Source organism: Podarcis vaucheri (assembly GCF_965113315.1).
Source record: "Podarcis vaucheri genome assembly, chromosome: 11".
NCBI classification, from domain to species: Eukaryota; Metazoa; Chordata; class Lepidosauria; order Squamata; family Lacertidae; genus Podarcis; species Podarcis vaucheri.
In genome coordinates, this window is record NC_138749.1 from 54,060,090 (window position 1) to 54,075,303 (window position 15,214).

The 15,214-nt window shown below is 46.2% G+C and overlaps 1 long non-coding RNA gene across 1 annotated transcript; it reads right to left on the reverse strand.

Moving 5' to 3' along the window:
- Window positions 1-1,757: 1,757 nt before the first annotated feature.
- LOC309542781 lies at window positions 1,758-4,049 on the reverse strand. The gene is made up of 3 exons (XR_014224427.1): window positions 4,028-4,049; window positions 3,273-3,400; window positions 1,758-2,116 (listed from the first exon to the last, which is right to left on the reverse strand). It is a non-coding gene; the product is annotated as an uncharacterized lncRNA (long non-coding RNA).
- Between the last annotated feature and the right edge of the window lie 11,165 nt (window positions 4,050-15,214).

Below are 15,214 nucleotides of genomic sequence, written 5' to 3' on the forward strand. Positions count from 1 at the left end.
GTAAGATCATTTAGAACATCTAGGGAAATTCTGTTCATAGGTCTGTACCCTACAGAACGTCCGATGGCAGTGACCCCCAAAAGGGTATATTCTGCTGTTGCTTCTGTGCTATGGGATGCCCATCCTTTTAAATAAATCTCTGTTTGCCCAGTCTTTTCTTGACCAATAAGATCAGGCCCTGTCTTTATCTGTATGAATTGCCTAAAAAAAATTCTTTTTAAATGCTTTTATATTTCTGTTTTGGTGGGTTTATGTTATATTGTTTTAAGGATGTTGTTTGCTGTTTTATGTTGTATACTGCCTAGTTTTTTTAAAAAATATTAAGATGTATTATTCTTATTCTTATTCTTTTCTTTCATAAAATCACACACAGACTTTCCTAAAAGAAAACTCTACAAGAGAGAAAAACTCCAATACTTACACAGATTAAAATGGCTCAGAAGGTAAGGAAACACTCACCTTTCCCCCTCCACCTCTTTCCCCCCTTTTCTTCCCAATATCTCAGCAAATGAAACTGATTTGTTAAAAGTGTCACTTGAAGAAAAGAGAGAGACATTGCACATACTTTTGTAAACCAAGAAAATCTTTAATAATACAATTTTTTTAAAAAAAGAAGGTAAGTAAACAACAAACACAAACGTATCCGGCTAATTAACATAAACACTTACACTTAAATCTCAGTAGGCTGAGTAACGAAACAAAATGCTGTCAAAAGCCCAAATAGACTCTGACCTCTTATTCTTATTAATTAATTAAATTTATATACCACCCTTCATCAAAAGACCACAAGGCCATTTACAGAATAAAATACAAAATAAAACACAAGTAAATAATTAAACCAGAACAACAAAACAATAACTCCCCCCCCTCCACATACATATTTAAAAGGCTGTAATCAGCCAAAGGCCTGGTTGGAGAGGAATGTTTTTGCCTGGTGCCTAAAAATATAAAATGGGGGAGAATGCTTGTGGTATGCAGCCTTGTGGAATGGGGGTCAAGGGTAACTGTTGGTTTCTTGGTCCTCACCACTAGGATCAGATGAAATCAATGTGTTCTACATGTACATATGCACTCTGAACTGAGACCACATAAGTTTGATCAGTGCTTTTTTTCTTAAAAAAATGTTTAGGGGTACAGTAGTACCTCTGATTGCGAACGGGATCCATTCCGGAGGCCCGCTTGCAGCATGAAAAGAGTGCAACCCGCAGAGGTGCGTCTCAGCACGCGCGGGTTGCGATTCACCGCTTCTGCACATGCGCGTGACATCATTTTGCGCTTCTGCGCATGCGCGAGCGGCGAAACCCGGAAGTAACCCTTTCCGGTACTTCCGGGTTGCGGCGGGATGTAACCTGAATGAATCTAACATGAAGCAAACATAACATGAGGTACGACTGTACAGTGGTGCCCCGCAAGACGAATGCCTCGCAAGACGGAAAACTCGCTAGACGAAAGAGTTTTCCGTTTTGGAGGTGCTTCGCAAAACACATCTCCTATGGGCTTGCTTCGCAAGACGACAACGTCTTGCGAGTTCCTGCTGTTTTTTTCTCCTCCCCCCCTTTTTCTAAGCCGCTAAGCCGCTTATCAGCTGATCCGATCAGCAGATAAGCCGCTAAAAGCCACTAATACTGTTAATAGCGCTAATCCGCTAATGCGTCAATGGGCTTGCTTCGCAAGACGAAAAAACCGCTAGACGAAGAGAATCACAGAACGGATTCTTTTCGTCTTGCGAGGCACCACTGTACTCTCATTTTCCTACTCATACCGAAATACTGCCCCTCAATGAGGCCAAACTTAGATTCACAAAATGTTTAGGGGTATGCATACCCCTGCGTCGTTGTCCCCCCAAAAACCCCACTGTGTTTGATCCGCCATCAGGTTGTCAATGCAGCTGTTCCAGCCGCTCATGGCCGCAGAGGGCAATGCGGGGGATGCAGTCGCACGGATGACAATGAGGAGGAGATGAGGCCGCTTGCTCACTGCTGCAGCTGCTGGGCCCGGATGCAGAAGCCTGGAGGGGGCGGTTGGCAGCTGCTTCTGTTTGCAGGGGAACCCAGGGGAGAAGGGGATGCGCGATCTTGATGTGGCGCAGGCGGCGGCGTAGGCAGATCTCGCCAGACTATATTTTGGGGGGAAAATGAACAAATTCCTATGCCCCACAAATAACCCAGAGATGCTTTTTAAATAAAAGCACACATTCTACTCATGTAAAACATAGCTGTCAACTTTCAGATTTGAAAATAAGGGATCAGCAGCCTCAAAAATAAGGGATCAGCAGCCTCACCTGTCTACGGGATATCTAACAATCCGGGATAGCAGCAGGAAGCGGCGGGAAACGGCGCTGGAATAAGGGGATTTCCCGCAAAACAATGAAAGGTTGACAGCTATGATGTAAAAACACCAGGCAGGCCCCACAAATAACCCAGAGATGCATTTTAAATAAAAGGACACATTCTACTCATGTAAAAACACGCTGAATCCCAGACCGTCCACGGTCCGGATTGAGAAGGCCCCCAGGTCTTAGTTTGCCTACCCATGAACTAGAACATAAAACTCTACATCTGTTAAACTTAGTTGTGTATAGATTCTTATTCTTAAATGCCCAGGTTCCTCTGAACTACTAATCCAGATTATATTTCTATATATTTACAGACCACTTAATGCCAAAATAGATGTTGGCAGTGGTGCCAAAACAAAAAGGAATTCGGGAGCTTTATCAAATGCTTGTCTTAATCAAAGTAGACCAATTGAAAGTAATGGACATGAGCAACTTAGGTTCATTAATTCCAACAGGTCTACTCTGGGTAGGAATAGCACAGGATAGAACCCAAAATTTCAAACCTGTGGAAAGGATTCTCTTTCTCCCTTCCTTCCACAAGTCCATATGTATATATGTCCAATAAATATACTGAACGTAGGAAATTGCTTTCACCAAGAAGGTGCAACTGTTTAAATTTGGTGTCCGTAATAATTTTGCCCATGCTCTGCTGAGAAAATGATGTTGCACTAAAAAGCGTTTGGGATCTTGCACCTGTCTGCTTTTCCTGCCGAGGTCGTAACACACATGTCTTTCCCCCTTTCTCTTGGTTTTTATAAATGCTATTAACTTTTAACAAGCCCAATACTCTACTGGTGCATATAGAGAGACTACTTAACCCTATATAGCTGTGTGTAAACCTTTTTCCTCTCCCCCTCCACAATACCAGCTTGAAGCACCTGATGATGACCTATAAGCTTTTAGAACAAGGCCACATTTCTCCACACCGCCCAATTACCTCCATAAAGCGAGGAGTTATGTTTCCAGTGTAAATGCTGCGATGGAAGAGGAGCAGAAACAGAAAACAAATAATGCGACTTGGTGAACTGTCCGGGTTCCTTGGGATCTCTTGGCTGAAATCCCATTCTGAAAAATAAAACTGCTTTGAACATGCTTCTGAAGTTAAAAGAAAGGCGCAATAAGGACAAAGAGCAGAGGTGGAAAGTTGTCATGGGAGACAAGGAAGGGGACGGGAATTTTTTTTAGACCTTAAACTATGAAATGGGAATCTAATCTGTTTCTCAGTAGGCTTCTGGGTCTGAAATGTAATTTCTGTTGTTACAGTAAAATTGCTTTTTTACGTGGTTTTTTTTTGTTTTAAGAAAACCTTCATTACCTATAATTAATTTTTCTAGTCACTCCCCCTCCCCCACATAAAAATGAAAATGCCCTTATTTTTTTCTGTGCAGGATAGGAGACAGGACGGCCAATATAAGAGAATCCAGCATGAGTGGTTTCTATGAACTTATGACCATTGCTATGAACTTACGACACCCTTCTCTACAAAATCCCTCTCGATTTATATTCTCACAGGCCACTTCACAATAAATTCCCCGCCCTGGAGCTCAAGACCACCCCTCCATACATCATACATACATCACAGAAGGGGTGTAACCCAAGACCACCCCCCACAAACATCATGTCTACATCACAGAAAAGGCGGTCTACAACAGAAATCTGAGTGCATTATTTATCTCCTGTCTGGCAAATTACCTGTTAATGGTCACTTGACTGGATACCCTGGGGAGCCTTGCCCATAGCTTTCAACTTTCAGATTTGAAAGTAAGGGATCAGCAGCCTCACCTGTCCCGGGGACAGTCTACGGTATATCTAACAATCCGGGGTAGCAAAGGGAAGCAGCGGGAAACGGCGCTGGAATAAGGGAATTTCCTGCAAAAAAGGGAAGGTTGACAGCTATGGCCTGACCAAATACTTAGTTCCTGAGCCAGGTCACAGGCTCACCCTATTCATATACAGATATACCCTTAAGACTGGATTTGTGAATGCAAAGACAATGGGGAGGCTTTTCCATTTTCCTTCAACCTTGCAGAGAAATATTTGAGGTCAATTTGGGAGGGACAAAATGGTTTCAGGACTTTTTCTGTGGGGTTTCAGACATGTGGTTTATATATGCAGTTATGAACATTTATCATATATACAGTGGTACCTCGGGTTACATACGCTTCAGGTTACAGACTCCGCTAACCCAGAAATATTACCTTGGGTGAAGAACTTTGCTTCAGGATGAGAACAGAAATCGTGCTCCGGCGGTGCAGCGACAGCGGGAGGCCCCATTGGCTAAAGTGGTGCTTCAGGTTAAGAACATTTTCAGGTTAAGAACAGACTTCCAGAACGAATTAAGTACTTAACCCGAGGTACCTCTCTCTCTCTCTCTCTCTCTCTCTCTCTCTCTCTCTCTCTGTGTGTGTATATATGACCTTGAATTTTTTTATTTCACTTGCTTTGGAGACTGCTAATAGGCCACATAACAGGCAAAGTAAGGCCTCTTCCATTCCTCTTCTCTACAGCAGTGTGTAGAACCATTTCATTTTCCTGGCTGTTCCATCACTGACCTTAAACCAGGGACGGGGAACTGTGGCCCTCCAGATGGTGTTGGACTACATCTCTCTTAGTCCCTAAACCTAAGCTGGAACTGATGGGAGTTTACTTTATTCATTTATGGATTTTATATACCGCTCTATACCCGGAGGTCTCAGGGCGGTTCACAGAAAAGATCACAATATATAAAATCAAAATAAGAACAATAACCCAGTAACATGCCACCCCCCCCAAAAAAGAGCCACATTTTTAAAAGGGTAAAGGATGTCAATCAGGTCAACCAAAGGCCTGGTTGAAAAGGAGCATTTCTGCCTGGCACCTAAAGGTATATAATGAAGCTGCCAGGTGAACTTCCCTGGGGAGAGCATTCCACAGATGGGGAGCCACCGCAGAGAAGGCCCTGTTCTTGTGTTGCCACCCTCTGGACCTCTCGAGGGGAAGGCACATAAAGGAGAGCCTCAGAAGATGATCTCAGGGTCTGGGTAGGTTCGAGTTGAGTCTAATAACATCTGGAGGGCCACAGGTTCTACATCACGGCAAGAGGACCTGATGCTAACAGCTCTCTGCCTACCTGGGATTCCCAGCAGTTGGCATTCAGAGACATTTTGCCTCTGATAATGAAATAACAACATAGCCATAATGACTAATAGCCATTGACAGGCTTATGCCCCATGAATTTGCCTAATCCTTTTGTAGAGCCATCCAAGTTGGTAGTCATTGCTACTGAACTCTCTGAAGTACAGCAGTACCTCGGTTTGCGTGTTCAGACCCAGAAACCTCTCCCTAAATAAATTCACACATGACTCAAATTTTGGTTTTGGTTTTTGGCAGAATTTAGGCCACAACTTTATTGATTACAGAAAGTGACTGGTTGCATAGGCTCTGGTTTGACTAGCTCCCTGCACCCTTGCAGATAGCGCTGACCCAGGGCACCAGCATAGGTCAGCCAAGGGTGAACACCTGGATAAGCGGAAAGCCGGGAATGGGCTAACTCCGTCACCCAAATATCCCCCTGGACTCAGGCATGGGCACAACACCTTCACAGGGGTTGACCAAACCATCGAGTCCTTGGATTCCTTTAACAGAATACCCTTCACATAGGGATGGTGAGAGCGTTCTCCCATCCCTATCAACTGAACCAGAGCCTATCCACAACCTTACAAGTTGTGACGATTTGCTACATGGCAGGCGAAACCCAAATGGCAACAGCCAATCAGCCAAGTGGGGAAAATTCCTGCTGTGCACCTGTCCCAACGACAGACGACACATGACGGCATAGCAAGGTCAAGCGCAAAACCCCCTAAAAGTAGGGAGAGGTAGGTGGGTGTTCCAAATGCACGCGCCGAAAGAGGAAGCTCTGGGTCACGTGCATGGGCATAAATAGGTCCCTCAAACTGTTTGGACTGCGTCCCATTGGCAGATTGCACCCAGCTTCGAGGGACCTGCTAATCGGGTATTGTGGCTGACCAATTGTACCCACCCACAACACAGGGTGTCAGTTTTCCAGGTCTCACCCCAAAGGGAGGACCCAATTTTTTAACGTCTCTGTTGACGAACATTTGGGTTTTTGAACGCCGTAAACCCGGTAGTAAATGCTTTGGTTTTTGAACAAGCCTTGGAAGTCGAACATGCCATGTGGCTTCTGCTGAGTGCAGGATCCTGAAGCCCAGCTGTCAGCTATTGAGTTTTTGGTTTTCGAACGTTTCAAAACTCAAACAGGGTTCCGGAACGGAACTGTACTTTATTTTGTCCTGAATCTTCCAACATTCAGTTTCCTTGGATTTCCATGAGTTCCAGCATTATAAAAGGGAGAAAAGCCCTGTGCATAATTTTATACACGTCTGTCATGTCCCCTCTTATTCACCTTTCCTCTAATTTAAGAAGTCTTTTTGTTGTTATTGTGGCTTCTTAAAAAAAAGGGGGAATGGTTGGGGAAACTTTGCGAGTACCTGGAATTAGCAAAATTGACGGATATACTAAGGAGAAAATCCAAAACTATGGTTATGAAGCAATGGGAGTTTTTAAATGATTATTTACAAAACCAGGGCTCGACTACAAAAATCTGGTTGTGTTTAGAATAATCTTGTGCGTAATATAAAAAATACAAAGTGAGACATTAAGGAAATCCAAAGGGAAAATAAGAAGAACAGAGGTTCTGATGAACGGATTATTAAAAACGCGTGAGGTAAATGGTGGAAGTCTCCCCCCCAACCCCCCCCCCAATTTATTTAAGGTAGATAAGGACAAGATGAAATTATACAATTATACAATACAAATAAATATAGATGGGAAACGGCTATGTACTGTGAGTATTTATCTACTTTTAAAATTTTTCACATATGATCTTTTTCTTTTACTTCTTTATTCTTTCTTTGTTCTTTTCTTCTTTTTTCTGATATCTTATCTTTCATTTCACTGCTTTGCGTGTTGAGGTCCACCAAAACCCCCTTCCCAATAACTCACACATCACACATAATTTTTGTTTAAGGTTTTTGGCATAATTTTGGCCACAACTTTATTTAAATACAAATTGAGAGTGGTTGCTTAGGCATTGGTTATGACTATCTGTCCCCTCCCGCCATGGGGGACAGCACTGACTCCCTAGTCAGTCCCGGAGGAAACAAGGGACAGAGTCAGCTGGAGCTGCGTCACAGGCCCTCAGCTACTCCGCGCTTGTTCCTTGAAGCTTACGCGGCCCGCACCCTGCTCCAAGGGTTTGGACGAAGGGGATGGTAAGCTTCAGAATTCCTTTAACGGAATACCCGTCTGCAGCAGCATTGGAGGGGCAGGCACAGCCAATCCATACCCCTCCACCAACCAATTTAACCAATGCCTAACCGCCAACCTTACAAGTTGTGACGATTTGCTAAGCAGTAGGCAAAACCCAAAAGGCACGCACTAATCAGCCAATTGGAAAAATTCCTACTGGGCCCCCGCACCAAGGCGAACGACCCCATGACAGGCAGAGCAAGGTCAAGGCGCAAGCCCAAGCAAGGGAGGGCGGGCGGGAGATCCGGTGTCCACAGCAAAAGAGAAAGAGAAAGCTGTGGACCCTGCTTATAAAGCCATTGATCCCACCCCTAAATTGGCAACATCCAAATTGCCCCAGTAACAACATCCTCCAGTCTGCTCCCAGGCCTCTAGCCATCTATGGCCTGGTCACTAACATGGGGTTTTGTTCGGCCCCAACCGCAACACGTGCTCTCTTTTGATGTGAACACGCTTTGCGTGTTGAGGTCCACCAAAACCCCCTTCCCAATAACTCACACATCACACATAATTTTTGTTTAAGGTTTTTGGCATAATTTTGGCCACAACTTTATTTAAATACAAATTGAGAGTGGTTGCTTAGGCATTGGTTATGACTATCTGTCCCCTCCCGCCATGGGGGACAGCACTGACTCCCTAGTCAGTCCCGGAGGAAACAAGGGACAGAGTCAGCTGGAGCTGCGTCACAGGCCCTCAGCTACTCCGCGCTTGTTCCTTGAAGCTTACGCGGCCCGCACCCTGCTCCAAGGGTTTGGACGAAGGGGATGGTAAGCTTCAGAATTCCTTTAACGGAATACCCGTCTGCAGCAGCATTGGAGGGGCAGGCACAGCCAATCCATACCCCTCCACCAACCAATTTAACCAATGCCTAACCGCCACAGAGCCTTAGCTCACCGCCAAACCACTCACAAATGCAACCCTTCCTTCAATCCCAAAAGCAACCATAGCCAACCAGGTGTCGTTCCCTATAGGGGAAATATTCACCCTAAAGCTGGCAGCAGCCTTGAAGGTAAGCACAGGGTGCAAAATCACGGAACCACCTGAAGCAAAGCCTATTTTACTTTATTATTTTTATTTTATTTTATTTTATTTTATTTTATTTTATTTTTATTTTATTTTATTTTACACTTCCTTATTAACATGCTTCCCGGCCTCTTTGGTGGTAGTTTGTCTAGGCACTGGTTCCTGACTAGCTGCACCTGACCTCAGCAGGGCAGCACTGACGACTGGGCCCCACCATATCGTCAGTACCAGCAACATTGTGGGGGAGCAATGAATCCCAAGGCAATCGCATCCCGCCAGGTGTCGTTCCCCATAGGGGAAAGATGCACCCCCCATCTGCCCCAAAGAGGGGAACAGACTTGAAGAAAATAGCAGGGTGCAGTATCACAGAACCACCTAAAGCAAGGACCTATTTTATTTTATTTGTTATTTTATTTTATATGTTATTTTATTTTATTTTATTTATTTTATTTATTTTATTTTATTTTATTTTCCACCGCCATATTAACATGCTTTCTGGCCTGCTCGGTGGTAGTTTGTCTAGGCATTGGTTCCCGACTAGCTGCACCTGACCTCAGCAGGGCAGCACTGACGACTGGGCCCCACCATATCGTCAGTTCCAGTAAACAGCATGGGGGAGCAATGAACCAGGATCAGACTCAAGCTCACCCCCAAATGCTCCCAGGGACTCTTGCATGGCCCTACCCCTCAGAAAGGGGTCAACAAAAGCATGGCGAATCCTTGGATTCCCTTAATGGAACATCTTTGCGCATTGGAGGGGACAGGTGCTCCAACCCCCCCTCCAGACCACCTTGAACCAATGCCTTAAATTATTTTGAGTCCAGGGAGAGCTGCCATCAACTCAATCCAAGCCCTCTTGCAAGCAGGAATGCAAACTTATGCTGGAGGAAGACAGCAAACATTCTCGCCCAGCTGTACCACCAGCATTGCGGGAGGACCTGCACAGGTCACACTCGACCGCACCAAAGGAAGGACCTCCTCCCAAAGCATTCCCCATCTGGACATCCAGTATATGTTCACATGGGCAGGAAGACTGAGATGGCGCCCCAGTCCAGACTTGTCAGCGCACTTGCCAGCCCAGTGTACAGTGCTGTGGCCCAAATGTGCACCGCTGCTCCTATGAGAAAAGGAAATAACAGACAAGCATCAGCACAGACATCATTGTGACACTTCCATTGTGACCCTTGTCAGCGTCAAACTTCCAATGACCCGTATTCACAATCCTGTCTACTGACAGGCCCCCAGTGTGCAGCCTTTGCAGCAGCACCTAATCGTAAGGAATGAGGCGTGTTCAGCGGTAAGCAAGCCGCAGGCCGTAATAACTGGTGCACGACGTAAGCACATTGATGCCTGGCTAACGGGAACCCATTTTCATGCACTAGGAGCGGGCCAGCCCCCAGGGAATAAAAAGCCAAATATTCTGTTATCCATAACTGGGCAAGGGCCCTCCTCATCTGTAATGGGAAGCCTGATTGTGGCACTCCTGCCCACTAAGTCTGTTTTAGAGTTCCCAACTCTAATGACAAGCTCCAAAGCAGATAAGGATAAGTCCTGAAGCAATAAGCCTCCAGACTCTCAGCCCTGTGCTGGCTCCAACAACCATTTCCCCAACCCTCAGTGCGAAAATGCAATGGACTACTGAAAGGAGTCTCGCCTTGATCTTTTACCAGCAGACAAGTTTTAACTTGTTGCAGATCCTGCATAGGTAAAATTGACCGACTTCCTGCCCACTGTCCTATGAGGTTGGAGCCTATTCCAACCTTCCAAGGCCCTGCGCATTACAAACTTTATGCAAGGGTCTCTGAAAAATAAAGCTTCAGTATAACAGACATTGCAGCGGACTGAATTCTGATAGTTATAACAGCACGCCCAATCTGCGGCAGGTGGACCAAATACTGCAGGATCTGCTCAGAGGATGGGGGCCAGTTCCTCTGAATGGCCGCGGACTGCCAGCTTAAGGCTAAGAAATCCATCCAGGCCTTCCCATAAGAGCTAGAAGCAGAAGGGGAAATGGAAGCTGCTGCTCTCTGAAATTACTAATTGTTGTCAAAATGCCACAGGTGGTCTGGAAAAGTCTGGCAGTAGCTGAGTGTCTGGAGCCCAGGATCTGAAGCGCTCCATCTGAAAATGGGATACAGTGTCAGAGACATCATTAGAGGATCCCGTAATCAGGAGAGCAGAAGCACAATATTAAACCTTAAGCTGCGCAGCTCCAACACGTGAGCGGAGGGGCGGAGACTCTGCTGGAGCATGAGGACTGTTTTGCCAAGACGCTCACCACTACCTGGTTATCAGACCAAAAGCAGATCCGATGGTCACTGAACTCCTCGGGCCACATGTGAACTGCTGCTACAATGGGGAAAACTCAAAAGTTAGGTCACATGATTGCCTCACCATACCGGGCTTGAGGCCATGGCTTTGCACACCAGCAGCCCCTGAAATTAAAACCAAAGGGCAAAGATCCAGCAGCATCAGCATGAACCTGAAAGATCCCTGTGCAAGTATCCTGCCATGGCCAACTACTATTGCATACATATAGGAATTGCAACCATTGCATGAGATCCCATTGCATGAGCAAGGTAAGGGGACCTCAACATTTAGGAATTGCAACCATTGCATGAGAAAAGTAAGGGGACCTCAGGCCGCAGGCAGCCTGGCCTAGTGGGAAGGGAAGGGGCGGCCTGGGGCAACCACTCTGCATGCAAGATTAATTAAGTGACCCAGCAAGATCGGATCTGATGAAGCATCACTTGCTACAGAGGAAGTATTACAAAATAACTTCCTTCAAGGCAGACAGCTTCTCCATAGGCAAGTGGTATGTTTTAGCAACGATATCCAACTGGATCCCTAAATAAAATGGGAATATGGGCAAAAAGTATTGAGGTATTGCTTGCCAGCTTCCAGCCCCGCTTGGGCAGGGGGCATCTTGTGCTGCCATCATAAAACGTAAATTTACAGGGCCGACGCTGGCCAGAACCGCTAAAAAGGTCCCGACAAACTGCCGCCGAGCCAGCTTCCTTTTCAGACACACACTGCGCAATGCAAAAACACACTCCGTGCAGTGCTCACACAATCCATGCAATGCAACTATACTCTGTGCGATGCAGCTACACACTCCGTTCAATGCAACTACACACTCCGTGCAATGCAAAAACGCACTCCGTGCAATGCAAAAACGCACTCCATGCAATGCAACTACCCTCCATGCAATGCAACTACCCACTCTGTGCAATGCAACTACACACTCCATGCAATGCAACTACACACTTCATGCAATGCAACTACACACTCCGTTCAATGCAACTACACACTCCGTGCAATGCAAAAACGCACCCCGTGCAATGCAACTACCCTCCATGCAATGCAACTACACACTCCGTTCAATGCAACTACACACTTCAAGCAATGCAACTACACACTCCGTTCAATGCAACTACACACTCCGTGCAATGCAAAAACGCACTCCGTGCAATGCAACTACCCTCCATGCAATGCAACTACACATTCCGTGCAATGCAACTACACACTCCGTGCACTGCACACACCCTCTGTTCAATGCAACTACACACTCCGTGCAATGCACTCTCTGTGCAATGCAAAACAAAAAAAAAAAAAAAAACCCCACACACTCTGTGCAATGCCACTACACCCTCTGTGCAATGCCACTACACTCTCCGTGCAATGCACACACACTCTGTGCAATGCACTCACACCCTCTGTGCAATGCACACAACATCTGTGCAATGCAAATGCAAATCTCTCACGCAATGCAATGCAAATGCAGCCCGTGCAGCGCTGTGCCCTGCAACGCAGAGAGCAAACTGCAGTGCGGGCACACAAAGGTGCTTTCTCCCGCTTGCATATTGCTAACTTGGCGCCTGTTACATCCCTCACAGTGAGGGAACCACCAAAAGGCCCTCGACACTGGACCTAAGTGTCCAGGTAGAGCAGTGGGGGAGCATGCAGCTGTCCCATATAGGGACCAATCCTGCAACCTAGGCGTTACCGGCACTATGCGCTGACCAGCTGAGCTATCCAGGATGATCCCTAAAGACCCAGGACAGCCTCACCCTGACCCCTGTAGAGGTCCAAGGTGATGTCTGAATCATGATCCCTGCTCCTCTTTGCCCTCCTCCTGGATTGCAGCCTTCGAAGATGCTTCCTTCTGGAAGAAGACACCTGGGGCGTCCACAAGTCATCCCCTGCAGGAGAGGCAAGCTCTTGAGGCATTTGCAAAAGCCCAGTCATAGTCTGCAAAAACTAAACAATGTAAGGAACTGGTGAAACCAATGCTTCGTGGACCACATGGGGACACTATTCAGGCCGGAAACGCTTCCAGGCCATCGAATTCTAGGGCAAAGCCCTAGGATCACCTGCTAGGCCAGGCATAAATGTTTCCAGTGAAATAGCAGAGTTGAGGCAGCCCACAGCTTGTCCAGGTACCCCTGCTTGCCCTTTTTGAGGGAAGCACCCCTTCAAGAAACCCAAAGTTCTTTTATCACAAATGGGCCGAACTACCCAGCAACAGAATAGCCCAAAAGGAGCAGTTTGTTTTGTTTTGTTATAACAATGGCTAAGAGGGGGATATGAACCCTGTCTCCCAGGTCCTAGTCCTACACTTTAGCCACTAAACCACAATGGCTCGCCTCTAAAATGGCAGTCGCCACTATCAGGGCAAAACAAACTTAAAGAAAATAAACTTGTTCAGAAACAGCATAGTTCAAGAGCATATACAGAGTGCTCATAGTCATTGTAGGCACTGAAAGCCTCTGCCGCCCTCTGTCTGCCTCAGATATACATTAGCAGCAACTGAGCCTGCAAGCAGGTACATTCTTATAGAGAGGTCAGAGACTTAACAATTAACTGCTACCTGTAGCAGACTTAGGCTTGGAAGTTATGCGCAGGCCGAATAGGCCTCCATGCCTCTGCTCTTGAGAATCTTAGTCTCATAGCAATATTAAAGGAACTCAAAATTGTGCTCCCGCCCAAGGCTAGATTAAAATTTGGCCAACAGCGCTGCACACACTCAAATAAAGCCAACCTTCGGGGGTGCTATAAACGAAAGTGATTCCAGCTAAGCTGGGAACAGCCCTGACTAGCCCCACAATTTACAACAGGAGAAATGGGGGAAACCTTTTTGCGAAAGAAAGGCAAGCCACAGATACAGGGAGAATCTTCCCACAGGGCAGGGTAAGGGGTGGGGTGGGAAATTGAACAGGAAAAAGGGGAATTAAATTATTTAAGGGACTAAAGAGGATTAAAAGAAGGGGGAAATAAAGAAATGTAACCAGACAATGAGAAGTTTGCATCACTGTCCTCCAGACAGTCCAAGTGCTCCATGAGATCCGGTGTCCACAGCAAAAGAGAAAGAGAAAGCTGTGGACCCTGCTTATAAAGCCATTGATCCCACCCCTAAATTGGCAACATCCAAATTGCCCCAGTAACAACATCCTCCAGTCTGCTCCCAGGCCTCTAGCCATCTATGGCCTGGTCACTAACATGGGGTTTTGTTCGGCCCCAACCGCAACACGTGCTCTCTTTTGATGTGAACACGCTTTATTGTGAATGGCATTTTTTTTTAAAAAAGCAGCCCCAAATGTGACAACCTTTCCTCAGGAGAGAGCTGCCCATCCCCTTGATCATTCTGCACTGGGTGCCCAGCAGTCCCCCTCAGCCTCAGAACATTCATGATCTGATGTATGCGTCTTGAGTTTCAGACTTGTGATTTGCCCTCTATCTGGACGGAGCCACGAGCCCCACTCCCTCATGTTCCCAGTTAGTAATAGAAATGTTTCATGCAAAAGCTCCCGTTGAGAAGATCCGGGCCCTGACAGATAATCAATGGCTTCCAAGAGTAGGTCAAATCATTTCACGCCGGCACACAAAAGGCAGTTTAAGGCAGTGAGCGTGGGAGTTCTAAGGAGACAATTTTAACATGCTATTTTCTCAAGGCAGAGCAGGGTATATAGACAGAGAGGATGATGAGGGGATGCATGTCTGCTCGGCAGTCAAATTCAAAGGATCAGATGCAGCCATCTAGAAAAGAAATTCTCTCCGTTTGCAGGCTTCGACAGCTGTCTTCCCCTACCCCAATATTGGCACTTCATCTGTTTGGCACGGTGGACTATGTGTTGGACTAGGTGCCCAGGGTTCAAATCAGCCACAAAACTCACTAGGGTGACCTTGGGCCAGTCGCAGTCTCTCAGCCTAACCTACCTCAAAGGGTTGTTGTCAGGATAAACTTGAGCTCCTTGGAGGAGATATACATGCAATAAAAACAACTTAGAATTTTAGTTTTTCTCGCCATTGGCTATACCAGCCTTCCACCATTGAACTGCCCTTAGATCTACAGGTGAATGGCGGTATATAAATTAAATCAAGCATAGGCAAACTTGGCCCTCCAGATGTTTTGGGACTACAAGTCCCATCATCCCCGACCACTGGTGTTGTTAGCTAGGGATGATGGGAGTTGTCGTCCCAATACATCTGGAGGGCCGAGTTTGCCTATGCCTGAATTAAATGTATATATAACTGGTTCTCTGTAGATGT